A 15813-nucleotide genomic window follows, 5' to 3' on the forward strand; every position below is an offset into this window, starting at 1 on the left:
AAGAAATTATTGAAAACTCTAAAGAAGCACCATGCAGCTATTGGATATACTCTCGACGATCTTAAGGACATTAGTCCCACTCCATGCCAGCACAAAATAAAATTGGAGAAAGACGCGAAACCGGTTGTTGATCACCGACGACGGTTAAATCCTAAGATGAAAGAAGTGGTAAGAAAAGAAATACTAAAGCTTCTAGAGGCAGGTATAATTTATCTCGTTGCTGATAGTCAGTGGGTAAGTCCTGTTCATTGTGTCCCTAAGAAGGGAGGTATTACAGTTGTTCCTAATGATAAAGATGAATTGATCCCACAAAGAATTGTTACAGGTTATAGAATGGTAATTGATTTCCGCAAATTAAATAAAGCTACTAAAAAGGACCATTACCCTTTACCTTTTATTGATCAAATGCTAGAAAGATTATCCAAACATAGACATTTTTGCTTTCTAGATGGTTATTCTGGTTTCTCTCAACTACCTGTGTCAAAAGAGGATCAAGAAAAGACAACTTTTACTTGCCCTTTCGGTACCTTTGCTTATAGACGTATGCCTTTTGGTTTATGCAATGCACCTGCTACCTTTCAAAGATGTATGACTGCTATATTCTTCAACTTTTGTGAAAAGATTGTTGAGGTTTTCATGGATGATTTCTCCGTATATGGAACTTCTTTTGATGATTTCTCAAGCAACCTTGATCGAGTTTTGCAGAGATGTGAAGAAACTAATCTTGTCTTGAATTGGGAGAAGTGCCACTTTATGGTTAATGAAGGTATTGTCTTGGGGCATAAAATTTCTGAAAGAGGTATTGAAGTTGATAAAGCTAAGGTTGATGCTATTGAAAAGATGCCATGTCCTAAGGACATTAAAGTTATAAGAAGTTTCCTTGGTCATGCCAGTTTTTATAGGAGGTTCATTAAAGACTTCTCAAAAATTTGCTTGTGATAAGTTCAGATCTTATATTATTGATTCTAAAGTAACCGTTCACACTGATCATGCTGCTATTAAATATCTTATGGAAAAGAAAGATACTAAACCTAGACTTATTAGATGGGTTCTCTTGCTACAAGAATTTGATTTGCATATTATTGATAGAAAGGGAGCTGAGAACCCCGTTGCAGACAACTTGTCTAGGTTAGAGAATATTCTTGATGGCACACTACCTATAGATGATAGCTTTCCTGATGAACAATTAGCTATCATAAATGCTTCTCGTACTGCTCCACGGTATGCTGATTATGCTAATTACATTGTTGCTAAATTTATACCACCTAGTTTCACATACCAACAAAAGAAAAAGTTTTTCTATGATTTAAGACATTACTTCTGGGATGACCCACACCTTTATAAAGAAGGAGTAGATGGTGTTATTAGACGTTGTGTACCTGAGCATGAATAGGAACAGATCCTACGCAAGTGTCACTCTGAGGCTTATGGAGGGCACCATGCTGGAGATAGAACTGCACATAAGGTATTGCAATCCAGTTTTTATTGGCCTACTCTCTTCAAGGATGCCCGTAAGTTTGTCTTGTCTTGTGATGAATGTCAAAGAATTGGTAATATTAGTAGACGTCAAGAAATGTCTATGAATGATTCACTTGTTATTGAACCATTTGATGTTTGGGGCTTTGATTATATGGGACCGTTTCCTTCCTATAATGGGTATACACATATTTTAGTTGCTGTTGATTACGTTACTAAGTGGGTAGAAGCTATTCCAACTAGTAGTGTTGATCATAACACCTCTATTAAGATGCTTAAAGAAGTTATTTTTCCGAGGTTTGGAGTCCCTAGATACTTAATGACTGATGGTGGTTCACATTTTATTCATGGTGCTTTTCGTAAGATGCTTGCTAAGTATGATGTTAATCATAGAATTGCATCTCCGTATCACCCGCAGTCTAGTGGTCAAGTAGAACTTAGTAATAGAGAGCTTAAGTTAAGTTTACAAAAGACTGTTAATAGATCTAGAAAGAATTGGTCCAAGAAACTTGATGATGCATTATGGGCTTATAGAACTGCATACAAAAATCCTATGGGTTTATCTCCGTATAAAATGGTTTATGGAAAAGCATGTCACTTACCTCTCGAACTAGAACATAAGGCATATTGAGCCATTAAAGAGCTCAATTATGATTTGAAACTTGCCGGTGATAAGAGGCTTTTTGACATTATCTCACTTGATGAATGGAGAACCCAGGCTTACGAGAATGCCAAACTGTTTAAAGAAAAAGTTAAAAGATGGCATGAAAAAAGGATACGAAAGCATGAGTGTAATGTAGGTGATTATGTTTTGCTATACAACTCTCGTTTAAGATTTTTTGCAGGCAAACTCCTCTCTAAATGGGAAGGTCCTTACATTATCGAGGAGGTCTATCATTCCGGTGCCATAAAAATCAACAACTTCGAAGGCACGAATCTGAGGGTGGTGAACGGTCAAAGAATCAAACATTATATCTCAGGTAATCCTATAAATGCTGAAACTAATATTATTGAAACCGTAACCCCGGAGGAATGCATAAAGGACACTTTCCAGAACGTTTCAGACTCCGAAAAAGAATAGGTATGAGGTACGGTAAGTAAACCGACTCCAAAACAGTTCTAATGGCAATTTTTCTCCGTTTTGGAATATTTAGAAAAATAGGAAAAGAAGAAGCAGGCCGGGAAGGACACGAGGCTTCCACGAGGGTGGAGGGTGCGCCCCCTGCCTCGTGGGCACCTCGTGTGCTCTCCGGACTCCATTTTCTTGCATGTTACTTTCTTTGGTCGGTAAAAATTCACTATATATTCTCCCAAAAGTTTTGACCACCGTACCAAGCAAATATCCTCTGTTTGTGTTTCGAGCTGTTTTTCTGATAGATCTAGATCACCATAACGTCTCCAAGTGCCCCCAAGGACAAGTTCTTTGAGACGGTCATCAACCCCTACCTCGCGGAAGTGCTACAACATTCTCAAACCATTGAGACGCGTGAGGGGTTGCTGCACATCCGCGATGTTGAGGGACCAAGGAGGACCGGAAGCGTGGAGACAAGACTCGAAGCAATGGAGCAAAAAGTTTTCAAGTGCCAGGAGATGGTGGAACATGGACTCGATACCAACCACATAATGATCACGGAGTTCACCAACAACATAAAGTGTAACATCCCAAATTTTCAATTTGGAATGTTATACACTAGATCATATGCATATCATATTTTCTTGCATTTTGGTTGATCCTAGAAACTTCACGCAACTCAAGGACCCTCGGAGAGAGTTGGAGATTTCGTTATTTTCATATTTGAGAGTTTTCTCGAATTTTGAAAATAGGATCATTTGATTTATTTATTTTATCTTCAATAATTTTTCCGGTGTCAAAATATATGAGAGAGGGAATAATATGACTTTCCCAAATTTAGGAAAAAAATGAAGATATAATAAATAGATCAATTTTTGTTTTCCGGTGTTTATTTGCAGTTTATTTGGATAGGGAAAAATGCGCGTTTTCGAAAATTGCAATTTAGGTCCGGAGAAAAGTTCATTTTGTTCGGCTCATTTTTAGGAGTCGGGGAAAATTTACTTTAGATTTTCGGAGTTTGTTTAGATCTCTTTTTGTTTTTTTCTGCGCGAGAACCAGTTAAAAAAAAATCAAAGTCCAGCGCCTTGGGCCAAAGGCCCAGCCGGCCAAGGCTACGGCCAAGGCCACCGCCCCAGGGAGCCGCGCGCGCCTAGCGCTGGCGCAGGAGGCCGCCGCCTCGCCTCTTGCTCTAAACCGAATCCTAGTAGGACTTTTGTCCTACTACCGTATATTCCTTTTCTATTTTTAGATCTTTTCCTTTCCTTTTTTCTATTTCTATTCCTAGTCTAATTCTTGTCCCCTACCCCAAGTAAACCTCCTCCTCTCCCCAATATAAATACCCAAGCACCCCCCCTCTAAATCATCAAACCCAAAGCCTAGAGCTCCACCACACCCCGCGCCGCGCCGCCACCCCACACCGCGCCGCCGCCGCACCTTGCCGCCGCCGCCCATGCCCACGCCGCCGGAGCCCCTCGCCGGAGGTAGCCCAGCGCTACATCTATTATTTTTCTTGGATCGTTTTCTTCTAATCGTTCCGATTCTTTTCTTCTCTAAACCGTTCCGGTTTTCTAGATCGGTTTTTCGTTCGGTTTTCTTCTCCGAAACCCTAGATCGGATTCGTTTTCTTCTCCGATTTAGTTGCCTTTGGACCATTCACCGGACCGTTCGTCCTAACGAACGTGATCACCGGATTCTTCTAGGTTAACGACGTCCGTTCGTTTAACCATTTTTCTTTTTCTTTTCGTTGGATTTATTCCGCGATCGCGATCTCAGATCCGATCTTCTTTCTAGTCTTTCTTTTCGCTCGTTTATCGGAATCAGGTGATTCAAGCGCCTGGAGTTTCGTCTCGAAACCGCCGTTCCGTCTAATCAACTTGAACAAGTTTTTGCTACAGTAAAATTTGACCTAGTTTCAACTTGCTAGAACCGAGTTGTTTTCTTCCGCCGTTTGTTTTTCGTTCTTTCTTTGCAACCGGAGTTCTTAAGCTGAACTACTTGGTTCGTTCTCTTGTTCGAGTCCTGTGCATTAGATGAGTACTTATTGTATGCTTGTTGTTTGTCTGCGATAGATTACCCGGATTGCGCCGCTTGTTACTTCGAAACCCTAGGACTCGCGGATCATCAGCAAGGCAAGTAACACTTTGATCATACCTTTTCTACAACCCATGTTTTATTGCATTAGATCAATCCTCACACATTGCATGATTAGGATCTAATTAAATTGTGGGATGGGAAGTAGATGAGGTAGTACCTATTACCTGTATTATTATGAAACCTTTGGGAGTTACTCTACGTTTGCTTATTATGCCATGCTATGCTAGTAGACGTGGATTGGGTGAGTGATATCCATGACAGATGTGAGATTGATAATTTTAATGGTTTATCTAAGGTGGCAACTTAAACACACATCTGGGTGGATTGAGGCACCTGATGTCTATCAGGACTTGCCTGTTTTTTTTGGACCGCCACCCAGGCTCAAAGGGATCATAAGATCTTTCATGCTAGAAACTTCCGTGTGCAGCCACATGCTACTATGGGCGCTGGCATAGTTGACTAAGTTGTGCGAACTCTTACGGGGTGGACTAGCAGATGTAGGGGAAGTAGGTGTACCGGTGTACCCCACATGTAAGGTGCTAGTGCTTCTGAAAGACTATGTCTCGGTCATCCGTTTCTCAAACACCATGTAGTGCGAGAAAACAAACGGAGGCGATCGAGTCATGTGGGGAAAAGTGCGCAAACCTCTGCAGAGTGTACAAACTAATCATGATTAGCCGTGTCCCCGGTTATGGACAACTTGAGTATCTAGTACTTGAATATCATGTGAATCTCGACATGTTACTTCTAATTAATATTGTTGGGTTTTAATTGTACTTTTAATTGGGATTGAGAATGCTGTCAACCATTCTCAATGTTTAACAACCACCATGATAGTTAAATAAATTTATTCCTTTGCAGTAGGGAAAAACTGGCTTTACGCAAAACTGTAACCATAGAGCTTTCCACCAGCCATATATGCATATAGTATAGCTGTTTCATTCCATTACTCTCTATGTGTTACTTTGCCAGCATATTCCATGTGCTGACCCGTTTTCGGGCTGCAACGTTAATGTTGCAGACTTTTCAGACGATGATTGAGGTGTTTAGGTCGTGGCCCTATACTCAGTGATGCCGCTGGAGTTGATGGACCCATTTATCTTCCGAGTCTTCCGCTGTTATCGATATTAGATGGCCTTCAGCCATATTTATTGTAATAAGTTCCTTTTGAGCCATCGATGTAATAAGTGTGTGATTGCAACTCTGCTATAAAACCTTGATGTACTGTGTGGTGTCAGCATTACTGATCCAGGGATGACACCGTAGCACAGTAGACGTGATCCATTCGGGTCAGGTCGCTACACCAAGCTAGATGCCAGGAACATCGGGGAGACCATCTTCAAGCTTCATGAGAAAATCGAGCATCTCCAAGCCCAGATCTATGACCTGCAAAACCAAAACTGTGAGTATGAATATAGATTCAAGAGGATGAGTTTGGCTGCAGATTCAAGGATCCCGGAGACTCGATCATCCTTCTATGATGGTGATCCTATGCCTTGGAAGATGGACGACAAGCCTACATCATCAACAACTCCATCATCACCACCTCCGAGGAAGGAGACATAAACACACGGGTATGGGCACTCCCCTTGGCAACTGCCAAGCTTGGGGGAGGTGCCCCAGTATCGTATCACCATCACACTTCTATCTTTACCGTTTTTCTTAGTTCAGTCCTTTTTGTGATATTTTGATCTAGTAGAATTAAGTTTTAGTATGAGCCAGTTTTGAGTTTTGCTTTATGATCCTTCTATGTAATCAAGTCCGTGAGCTATATATAATAAAGATTAGTTATGAGTCAAGGGCCTGCTATCTTACTATGATCTTGGGGGAATAGAAGTAAGAATAAAAAGAAATAAAGAGATCATATGGATCTTATGTAGAGTAATGACTTCACATATAAAGAGTATGATGAATAAAAGATGTTGAGAGTTGACAAACATAGTTTTGGTCATCGTTGCAATTAATAGGAAGTAATAAAGAAAGAGAGGTTTTAACATATAAATATACTATCTTAGACATCTTTTATGATTGTGAGCACTCATTAAAATATGACATGCAAAAAGTTGATGTTGGACAACGAAGACAACGTAATGGGTTATGTTTTCTTACATCTGAAATAAATTATATTGTTATGGATCATCCAACATGTTGAGCTTGCCTTTCCCCCTCATGCTAGCCAAATTCTTTGCACCAAGTAGAGATACTACTTGTGCTTCCAAATATCCTTAAACCCAATTTTGCCATGAGAGTCCACCATATCTACCTATGGATTGAGTAAGATCCTTCAAGTAAGTTGTCATTGTTGCAAGCAATAAAAATTGCTCTCTAAATATGTATGATTTATTAGTGTGGAGAAAATAAGCTTTATACGATCTTGTGAAGTGGAAGAAATAAAAGCGACGGACTGCATAATAAAGGTCCATATCACAAGTGGCAATATAAAGTGACATTCTTTTGCATTAAGATTTCGTGCATCCAACCATAAAAGCACATGACAAATGATAACCCACAAGTATAGGGGATCGCAACAGTTTTCGAGGGTAGAGTATTCGACCCAAATTTATTGATTCGACACAAGGGGATCCAAAGAATATTCTCAAGTATTAGCAGCTGAGTTGTCAATTCAACCACACTGGAAAACTTAATATCAGCAGCAAAGTATTTAGTAGCAAAGTAGTATGATAGTAGCGGTAACGGTAGCAAAAGTAATAGTTTTGGTTTTATAGTGATTGTAACAGTAGCAACAGAAAAGTAAATAAGCAAAGATCAATATGTGAAAAGCTCGTAGGCAACGGATCAGTGATGGATAATTATGTCGGATGCGATTCCTCATCCAATAGTTATAACATAGGGTGACACAGAACTAGCTCCAGTTCATCAATGTAATGTAGGCATGTATTCCGAATATAGTCATACGTGCTTATGAAAAAGAACTTGCCATGACATCTTTTGTCCTGCCCTCCCGTGGCAGCAGGGTCCTATTGGAAACTAAGGGATATTAAGGCCTCTTTTTAATAGACTACCAGACCAAAGCATTAACACTTAGTGAATACATGAACTCCTCAAACTACGGTCATCACCAGTAAGTTTCCCGATTATTGTCACTTCGGGGTTAATGGATCATAACACATAATAGGTGACTATAGTCTTGCAAGATAGGATCAAGAACTCACATATATTCATGAAAACATAATAGGTTCAGATCTGAAATCATGGCACTCGGGCCCTAGTGGCAAGCATTAAGCATAGCAAAGTCATAGCAACATCAATCTCAGAACATAGTGGATACTAGGGATCAAACCCTAACAAAACTAACTCGATTACATGATAAATCTCATCCAACCCATCACCGTACAGCAAGCCTACGATGGAATTACTCACGCACGGCGGTGAGCATCATGAAATTGGTGATGGAGGAAGGTTGATGATGACGATGGCGACGGATTCCCCTCTCCGGAGCCCCGAACGGACTCCAGATCAGCTCTCCCGAGAGAGATTAGGGCTTGGCAGCGGCTCCGTATCGTAAAACGCGATGAATCCTTCTCTCTTATTTTTTTCTCCCCGAACGTGAATATATGGAGTTGGAGTTGAGGTCGGTGGAGTGTCAGGGGGCCTACAAGGCAGTGGAGCGCGCCCCCACCCTCGTGGACATGGTGTGCCCCCTGGCCTTGATTCTTTCGCCGATATTTTTTATATATTCCAAACATATCCTCCGTTGATTTTCAGGTCATTCCGAGAACTTTTATTTTTGCACAAAAATAACACCATGGCAATTCTGCTGAAAGCAACGTCAGTCCGGGTTAGTTCCATTCAAATCATGCAAGTTAGAGTCCAAAACAAGGGCAAAAGTGTTTGGAAAAGTAGATACGATGGAGACGTATCAACTCCCCCAAGCTTAAATCATTGCTTGCCCTCGAGCAATCCAGTTGATAAACTGAAAGTGATAAAGAAAAACTTTTACAAACTCTATTTGCTCTTGTTGTTGCAAATATTTAAAGCCAACATTCAAGTTTTCAGCAAAGATTATGAACTAACCATATTCACAATAACATTTAGGTCTCATGTTTACTCATATCAATGGCATAATCAACTAGCGAGCAATAATAATAAATCTCAGATGACAACACTTTCTCAAAACAATCATAATATGATATAACAAGATGGTATCTCGCTAGCCCTTTCTGAGACCACAAAACATAAATGCAGAGCACCCCTGAAGATCAAGGGCTGACTGGAAATTGTAATTCATGGTAAAAGAGATCCAGTCCAGTCATACTCAATGTAAACTAATAATAATACATGTAAATGACAGGTGGTGCTCTCCAACTGGTGCTTTTTAATAAGAGGATGATGACTCAGCATAAAAGTAAATATATAGGCCCTTCTCAGAGGGAAGCAGGGATTTGTAGAGGTGCCAGAGCTCGATTTTGAAATAGAGATGAATAATATTTTGAGTGGTATACTTTCATTGTCAACATAACAATCGAGAGATCTCGATATCTTCCATGCTACACACATTATAGGTGGTTCCCAAGCAGAATGGTAAAGTTCATCCTCCCCCACCACCAACAAGCATCAATCCATGACTTGCCCGAAACAACGGGTTCCTCCAACTAACAACAATCTTGGGGGAGTTTTGTTTGCAGTTATTTTGATTTGGTTTGAGCATGGGACTGGGCATCCCGATGACCAGCCATTTTCTCGTGAGTGAGGAGCGGAGTCCACTCCTCTTGAGAATAACCCTCCTAGCATGGAGGATACAAACAACCCTAGTTGATACATGAGCTATTCGAGCATACAAAACAGAATTTCATTTGAAGGTTTAGAGTTTGGCACATACAAATTTACTTGGAACGGCAGGTAGATACCGCATATAGGAAGGTATGGTGGACTCATATGGAATAACTTTTGGGGTTTATGGAATTGGATGCACAAGTAGTATTCCTGCTTGGTACAAGTGAAGGATAGAAAGAGACTGAGAAGCGACCAACTAGAGAGCGACAACAGTCATGAACATGCATTAAAATTAATCAACACTGAATGCAAGCATGAGTAGGATATAATTCACCATGAACATAACTATCATGGAGGCTATGTTGATTTTGTTTCAACTACATGCATGAACATGTGCCAAGTCAAGCCACTCGAATCGTTCAAAGGAGGATACCACCTATCATACCACATCACAACCATTTTAATAACATGTTGGCACGCAAGGTAAACCATTATAAACTCCTAGCAAATTAAGCATGGCATGAGCAACTATAATCTCTAATTGTCATTGCAAACATGTTTCATTCATAATAGGCTGAATCAGGAACGATGAACTAATCATATTTACAAAAACAAGAGAGGTCGAGTTCATACCAGCTTCTCTCATCTCCGTCAGTCCATCATATATCGTCATTATTGCCTTTCACTTGCACAACCGAATAGTGTGGATAATAATAATAGTGCACGTGCATTGGACTAAGCTTGAATCTGCAAACATTCAATTCAAGGGAGAAGACAAGGTAATATGGGCTCTTTGTTAGATCAAAAATAATGCATATGAGAGCCACTCAACATTTTCATCATGGTCTTCTCCTCTCGCCCCCCCAAGAAAAAGAAAAGAAACAAAACTATTTACATGGGAAAGCTCCCAACAAGCAAAAGAAGAACGAGAAATATTTTTGGGTTTTCTTTTTAATTACTACTACTACAAGCATGGAAAATAAACTAGCTAAAAGCTACAACTATTGTTTTGGTTTTTATTAAGGTTTTTCAAACACACAAGAAGAATGCTTAAAAAGAAAATAAACTAGCATGTATAATACAATGAAAAAGTATGAGCACCGACAACTGGCATGAGTGTGTGAACATGAATGTAATGTCGGTGACAAATACGTACTCCCCCAAGCTTAGGCTTTTGGCCTAAGTTGGTCTATGCCCATGGATCAAAGTTGTAGCTGGGGTCGTACTGAGATGCAGCGACAATTGCCTCATAAGCTGCAGCTTGGAGGTGAGCTGCCTCCGTCCTCCTCTCATACTCGTTCGCCTCCTCCCTGGTTACAATATATCTCCTTTTTTCCTGAAAGTCAAAGAAGCCAGGAGCAGGGAGAGCAACATGGACAGTGTGACACCTGTCAAAGATTAGTCGGTATTGAGGAACTGTTCATTCCTCTGAATAAACATATGCTCCAAATTCCTCCTTAATTCCTCTAGATAGTGGTACTGGGGGCACTTATCTGACACGAAGCCCTCAAGTTCAGCGTTACACACATATGCTTCAAATTCCTCCTTAATTCCTGCTTGGACCATGAAATTTTCCGACGGCCATTCACAAGGCCGCACTTGAGCCTCTCTTGGTAGTTCATAGTCCGGCTCACGAATTGTGGGCCTGGGTCCTTGCTTCTTTGAAGAACCACCTTGGTACATTTTCCTAAACATATTTCTTCCTCAGAAAAATTTCTGAAATTTTTAGTAACTCAAAAATAGAAGTGAACCAAACTCAACAAGATTGATAGCAACTACTCCTACAAGTGCATAGAGGCCATATCATGCATTAAAACTACCTTTGACCACATAAATTTGACATGCAAGCTCAAGAATAGGGTCACCTAAGCAGCAAAAATATGCAATAAATAAAGCACTAGAACAAAAACTAATTGGACCATTGGAGGAGTCACATACCGAAGAACAATCCCCCAAAGCAGTTTTGTGAATGGAGCTTTGAGCAAGGAGATCGAAAATGGCAGCAAGATGAGCTAGAACTCGGGTTTGAGCTGGTGGGTGATTTTTTCTGGAGGAATACGAAGTGTGTGGGTGCAAGAATAAGTGGAGGGGGCCCACATGGGGTCCACGAGGCAGGGGGCGCGCCCAAGGGGTAGGGCGCACCCTCCACCTTCGTGCGCACATGGTGGGTCCCCCTGGTGTGTTCTCAGTGCCAATAATTCTTAAATATTCCAGAAAAAATCATATTAAATTTTCGGGGCATTTGGAGAACTTTTATTTTTGGGGTATTGTTTTATTGCATGGATAATTCAGAAAACAGACAGAAAATACTATTTTTGCTTAAACTAAATAACAGAAAGTAAAAAGAGGGTACAGAGAGTTGTGCTTTCTAACTTCATCCATCTCATGCTCATCAAAAGGAATCCACTAACAAGGTTGATCAAGTCTTGTTAACAAACTAATTTCGAATAACATGAAACCGGAGAATTTTCGAATAACACTAGGTTACCGACAGGTATAGTAGTTGATTTATCAGCCATTTGCAAAGATATTTCAGTAGGTGTCAACTTATTCAATCAAGTCTATGATATAAAGAGAGAGGCATAACACTAACACCGGCTCTAAGATCACATAAGGTGGTTTTAACATAGTTTCTTTTAATGGATCATGGTATAGTTGGTACTCCTGGATCTCCAAGTTTCTTTGGTATTCCACCTTTAAAAGTATAATTAGCAAGCATGGTGGAAATTTCAGCTTCCGGTATCTTTCTTTTACTAGTAACAATATTTTTCACATACTTAGCATAAGGATTCATTTTAAGCATATCAGTCAAACACATACACAAAAACATAGGTCTAATCATTTCAGCAAAGCGCACAAAAATCCTCATCATCCTTTTTCTTGGATGGTTTAGGAGGAAAAGGCATGGCTTTCTGAACCCATGGTTCTCTTTCTTTATTGTGCTTCCTAGCAACGAAGTCTCTCTTATCATAACGTTGATTCTTTGATTGTGGGTTATCAAGATCAACAACAGGTTCAATCTCTACATCATTGTCATTGCTAGGTTGAGTATCAACATGAACATCATCATTAACATTATCACTAGGTTCATGTTCATTACCAGATTGTGTTTTAGCATCAGAAATAGAAATATCATTGGGATTCTCAGGTGTGTCAACAACAGGTTCACTAGAAGCATGCAAAGTCCTATCATTTTTCTTTTTCTTCTTCTTAGAAGAACTAGGTGCATCCACATTAGTTCTCTGATAATATTGCTCAATTCTCTTGGGGTGACCCTCAGGATATAAAGGTTCCCGAGTCATTTTACCCCCTCTAGTCATAACTCTAACAACATTATCATTTTTCTTATTATTTAATTCATTGAGCAAATCATTCTGAGCTTTAAGTACTTGTTCTACTTGAGTGGTAACCATAGAAGCATGTTTACTAATAAGTTTAAGTTCACCTTTAACTCTAGACATATAATCACTCAAGTGTTCAAGCATATTAGCATTGCGTTTCAATTGTCTACCAACATAATCATTGAAGTTTTCTTGTTTAACAATGAAGTTATCAAACTCATCTAAGCATTGGCTAGCAGACTTATAACAAGGAATATCACCTTCATCAAACCTATAGAGAGAATTTACCTTCACTACCCATGTCGGGTTATCAAGACCGTGTATTTCTTCAATAGGTGGTAAATTCTTAACATCTTCAGCTTTAATACCTTTTTCTTTCATAGATTTCTTTGCCTATTGCATATCTTCAGGACTGAGAAATAGAATACCCCTTTTCTTCGGAGTTGGCTTAGGAGTTGGTTCAGGAAGTGTCCAATCATTTTCATTACTCAACATATTATTCAATAGTAATTCAGCTTGGTCAACAATTCTTTCCCTGAAAACACAACCAACACAACTATCCAGGTGGTCTCTGGAAGCATCGCTTAGTCCATTATAAAAGATATCAAGTATTTCATTTTTCTTGAGAGGATGATCAGGCAAAGCATTAAGTAATTGGAGAAACCTCCCCCAAGCTTGTGGCGGACTCTCTTCTTCAATTTGCACAAAATTATATATTTCCCTTAAGGCAGCTTGTTTCTTATAAGCGGGGAAAAATTTAGCAGAGAAGTAATAAATCATATCCTGGGGACTTCACACACAACCAGGATCAAGAGAATTAAACCATGTTTTAGCATCACCCTTTAATGAGAATGGTAACAACTTAAGGATAAAGTAATAGCGAGTTTTCTCATCATTAGTGAACAGGGTGGCTATATCATTTAATTTAGTAAGATGTGCCACAATAGTTTCAAATTCATAGCCATAAAAAGGATCAGATTCAACCAAAGTAATTAACTCAGGGTCGACAGATAAATCATAATCCTTATCAGAAATAAAGATAGGCGAAGTAGCAAAAGCAGGGTCATATTTCATTCTAGCATTCAAAGACTTTTCTTGAAGCTTAACTAATAATTTCTTAAGATCATATCTATCATTGCAAGCTAAGAAGTCTCTAGCAGTTTCTTCTTCCATAACATAAACCTTAGGAACAACAGGCAATTCATATCTAGGGGGAGAATCTTCATCATCACTTACATCAATATTATCAGTTTCAATAATTTCATTCTCTCTAACCCTAGCAAGTTGTCCGTCAAGAAATTCACCTAGTGGCACAGTATTATCAAGCATAGAAGTAGTTTCATCATAAGTATCATGCAAAGCAGAAGTGGCATCATCAATAACATGCGACATATCAGAATGAATAGCAGGAGAATGTGTCGCAAGTTTACTCAAAACAGAAGATGAATCAAGTGCAGAGCTAGATGGCAGTTCCTTACCTCCCCTCATAGTTCTGGGAAAATCTTGGTTATTTTATCTTTCAAGTTCTTCATAGTGATCAGCAGATATAAATCCCAAGTGACTCAAAGAATAGAGCTATGCTCCCCGACAATGGCACCAGAAAATAGTCTTGATAACCCACAAGTATAGGGGATCGCAACAGTTTTCGAGGGCAGAGTATTCAACCCAAATTTATTGATTCGACACAAGGGGATCCAAAGAATATTCTCAAGTATTAGCAGCTGAGTTGTCAATTCAACCACACCTGGAAAACTTAATATCTGCAGCAAAGTATTTAGTAGCAAAGTAGTATGATAGTAGCGGTAACGGTAGCAAAAGTAATAGTTTTGGTTTTATAGTGATTGTAACAGTAGCAACAGAAAAGTAAATAAGCAAAGATCAATATGTGAAAAGCTCGTAGGCAACGGATCAGTGATGGATAATTATGTCGGATGCGATTCCTCATCCAATAGTTATAACATAGGGTGACACAGAACTAGCTCCAGTTCATCAATGTAATGTAGGCATGTATTCCGAATATAGTCATACGTGCTTATGAAAAAGAACTTGCCATGACATCTTTTGTCCTGCCCTCCCGTGGCAGTGGGGTCCTATTGGAAACTAAGGGATATTAAGGCCTCCTTTTAATAGACTACCGGACCAAAGCATTAACACTTAGTGAATACATGAACTCCTCAAACTACAGTCATCACCGGTAAGTATCCCGATTATTATCACTTCGGGGTTAACGGAACATAACACATAATAGGTGACTATAGACTTGCAAGATAGGATCAAGAACTCACATATATTCATGAAAACATAATAGGTTCGGATCTGAAATCATGGCACTCGGGCCCTAGTGACAAGCATTAAGCATAGCAAAGTCATAGCAACATCAATCTTAGAACATAGTGGATACTAGGGATCAAACCCTAACAAAACTAACTCGATTACATGATAAATCTCATCCAACCCAACACCGTCCAGCAAGCCTACGATGGAATTACTCACGCACGGCAGTGAGCATCATGAAATTGGTGATGGAGGAAGGTTGATGATGATGATAGCGATGGATTCCCCTCTCCGGAGCCCCGAATGGACTCTAGACCAGCCCTCCCGAGAGAGATTAGGGCTTGGCGGCGGCTCCGTATCGTAAAATGCGATGAGTCCTTCTCTCTGATATTTTCTCCCTGAACATGAATATATGGAGTTGGAGTTGAGGTCGGTGGAGCGTCAGGGGGCCCACGAGGCAGGGGGCGCGCCCAGGGGGGTAGGCGCGCCCCCACCCTCGTGGACAGGGTGTGGGCCCCCTGGCCTTGATTCCTTTCCCAATATTTTTTATATATTCCAAAAATATTCTGCGTTGATTTTCAGGTCATTCCGAGAACTTTTATTTCTGCACAAAAATAACACCATGGCAATTCTGCTAAAAAATAACGTCAGTCCGGGTTAGCTCCATTCAAATCATGCAAGTTAGAGTCCAAAACAAGGGCCAAAGTGTTTGGAAAAGTAGATAGGATGGAGACGTATCAACAACCTCTGCTTCCCTCTGCGAAGGGCCTATCTTTTATTCTTGTCTTATACTTTATACAAGAGTCATGGTGATCTTCACCT

This window comes from Triticum urartu, chromosome 4 (assembly GCF_003073215.2).
Source record: "Triticum urartu cultivar G1812 chromosome 4, Tu2.1, whole genome shotgun sequence".
Classification (NCBI taxonomy): Eukaryota; Viridiplantae; Streptophyta; class Magnoliopsida; order Poales; family Poaceae; genus Triticum; species Triticum urartu.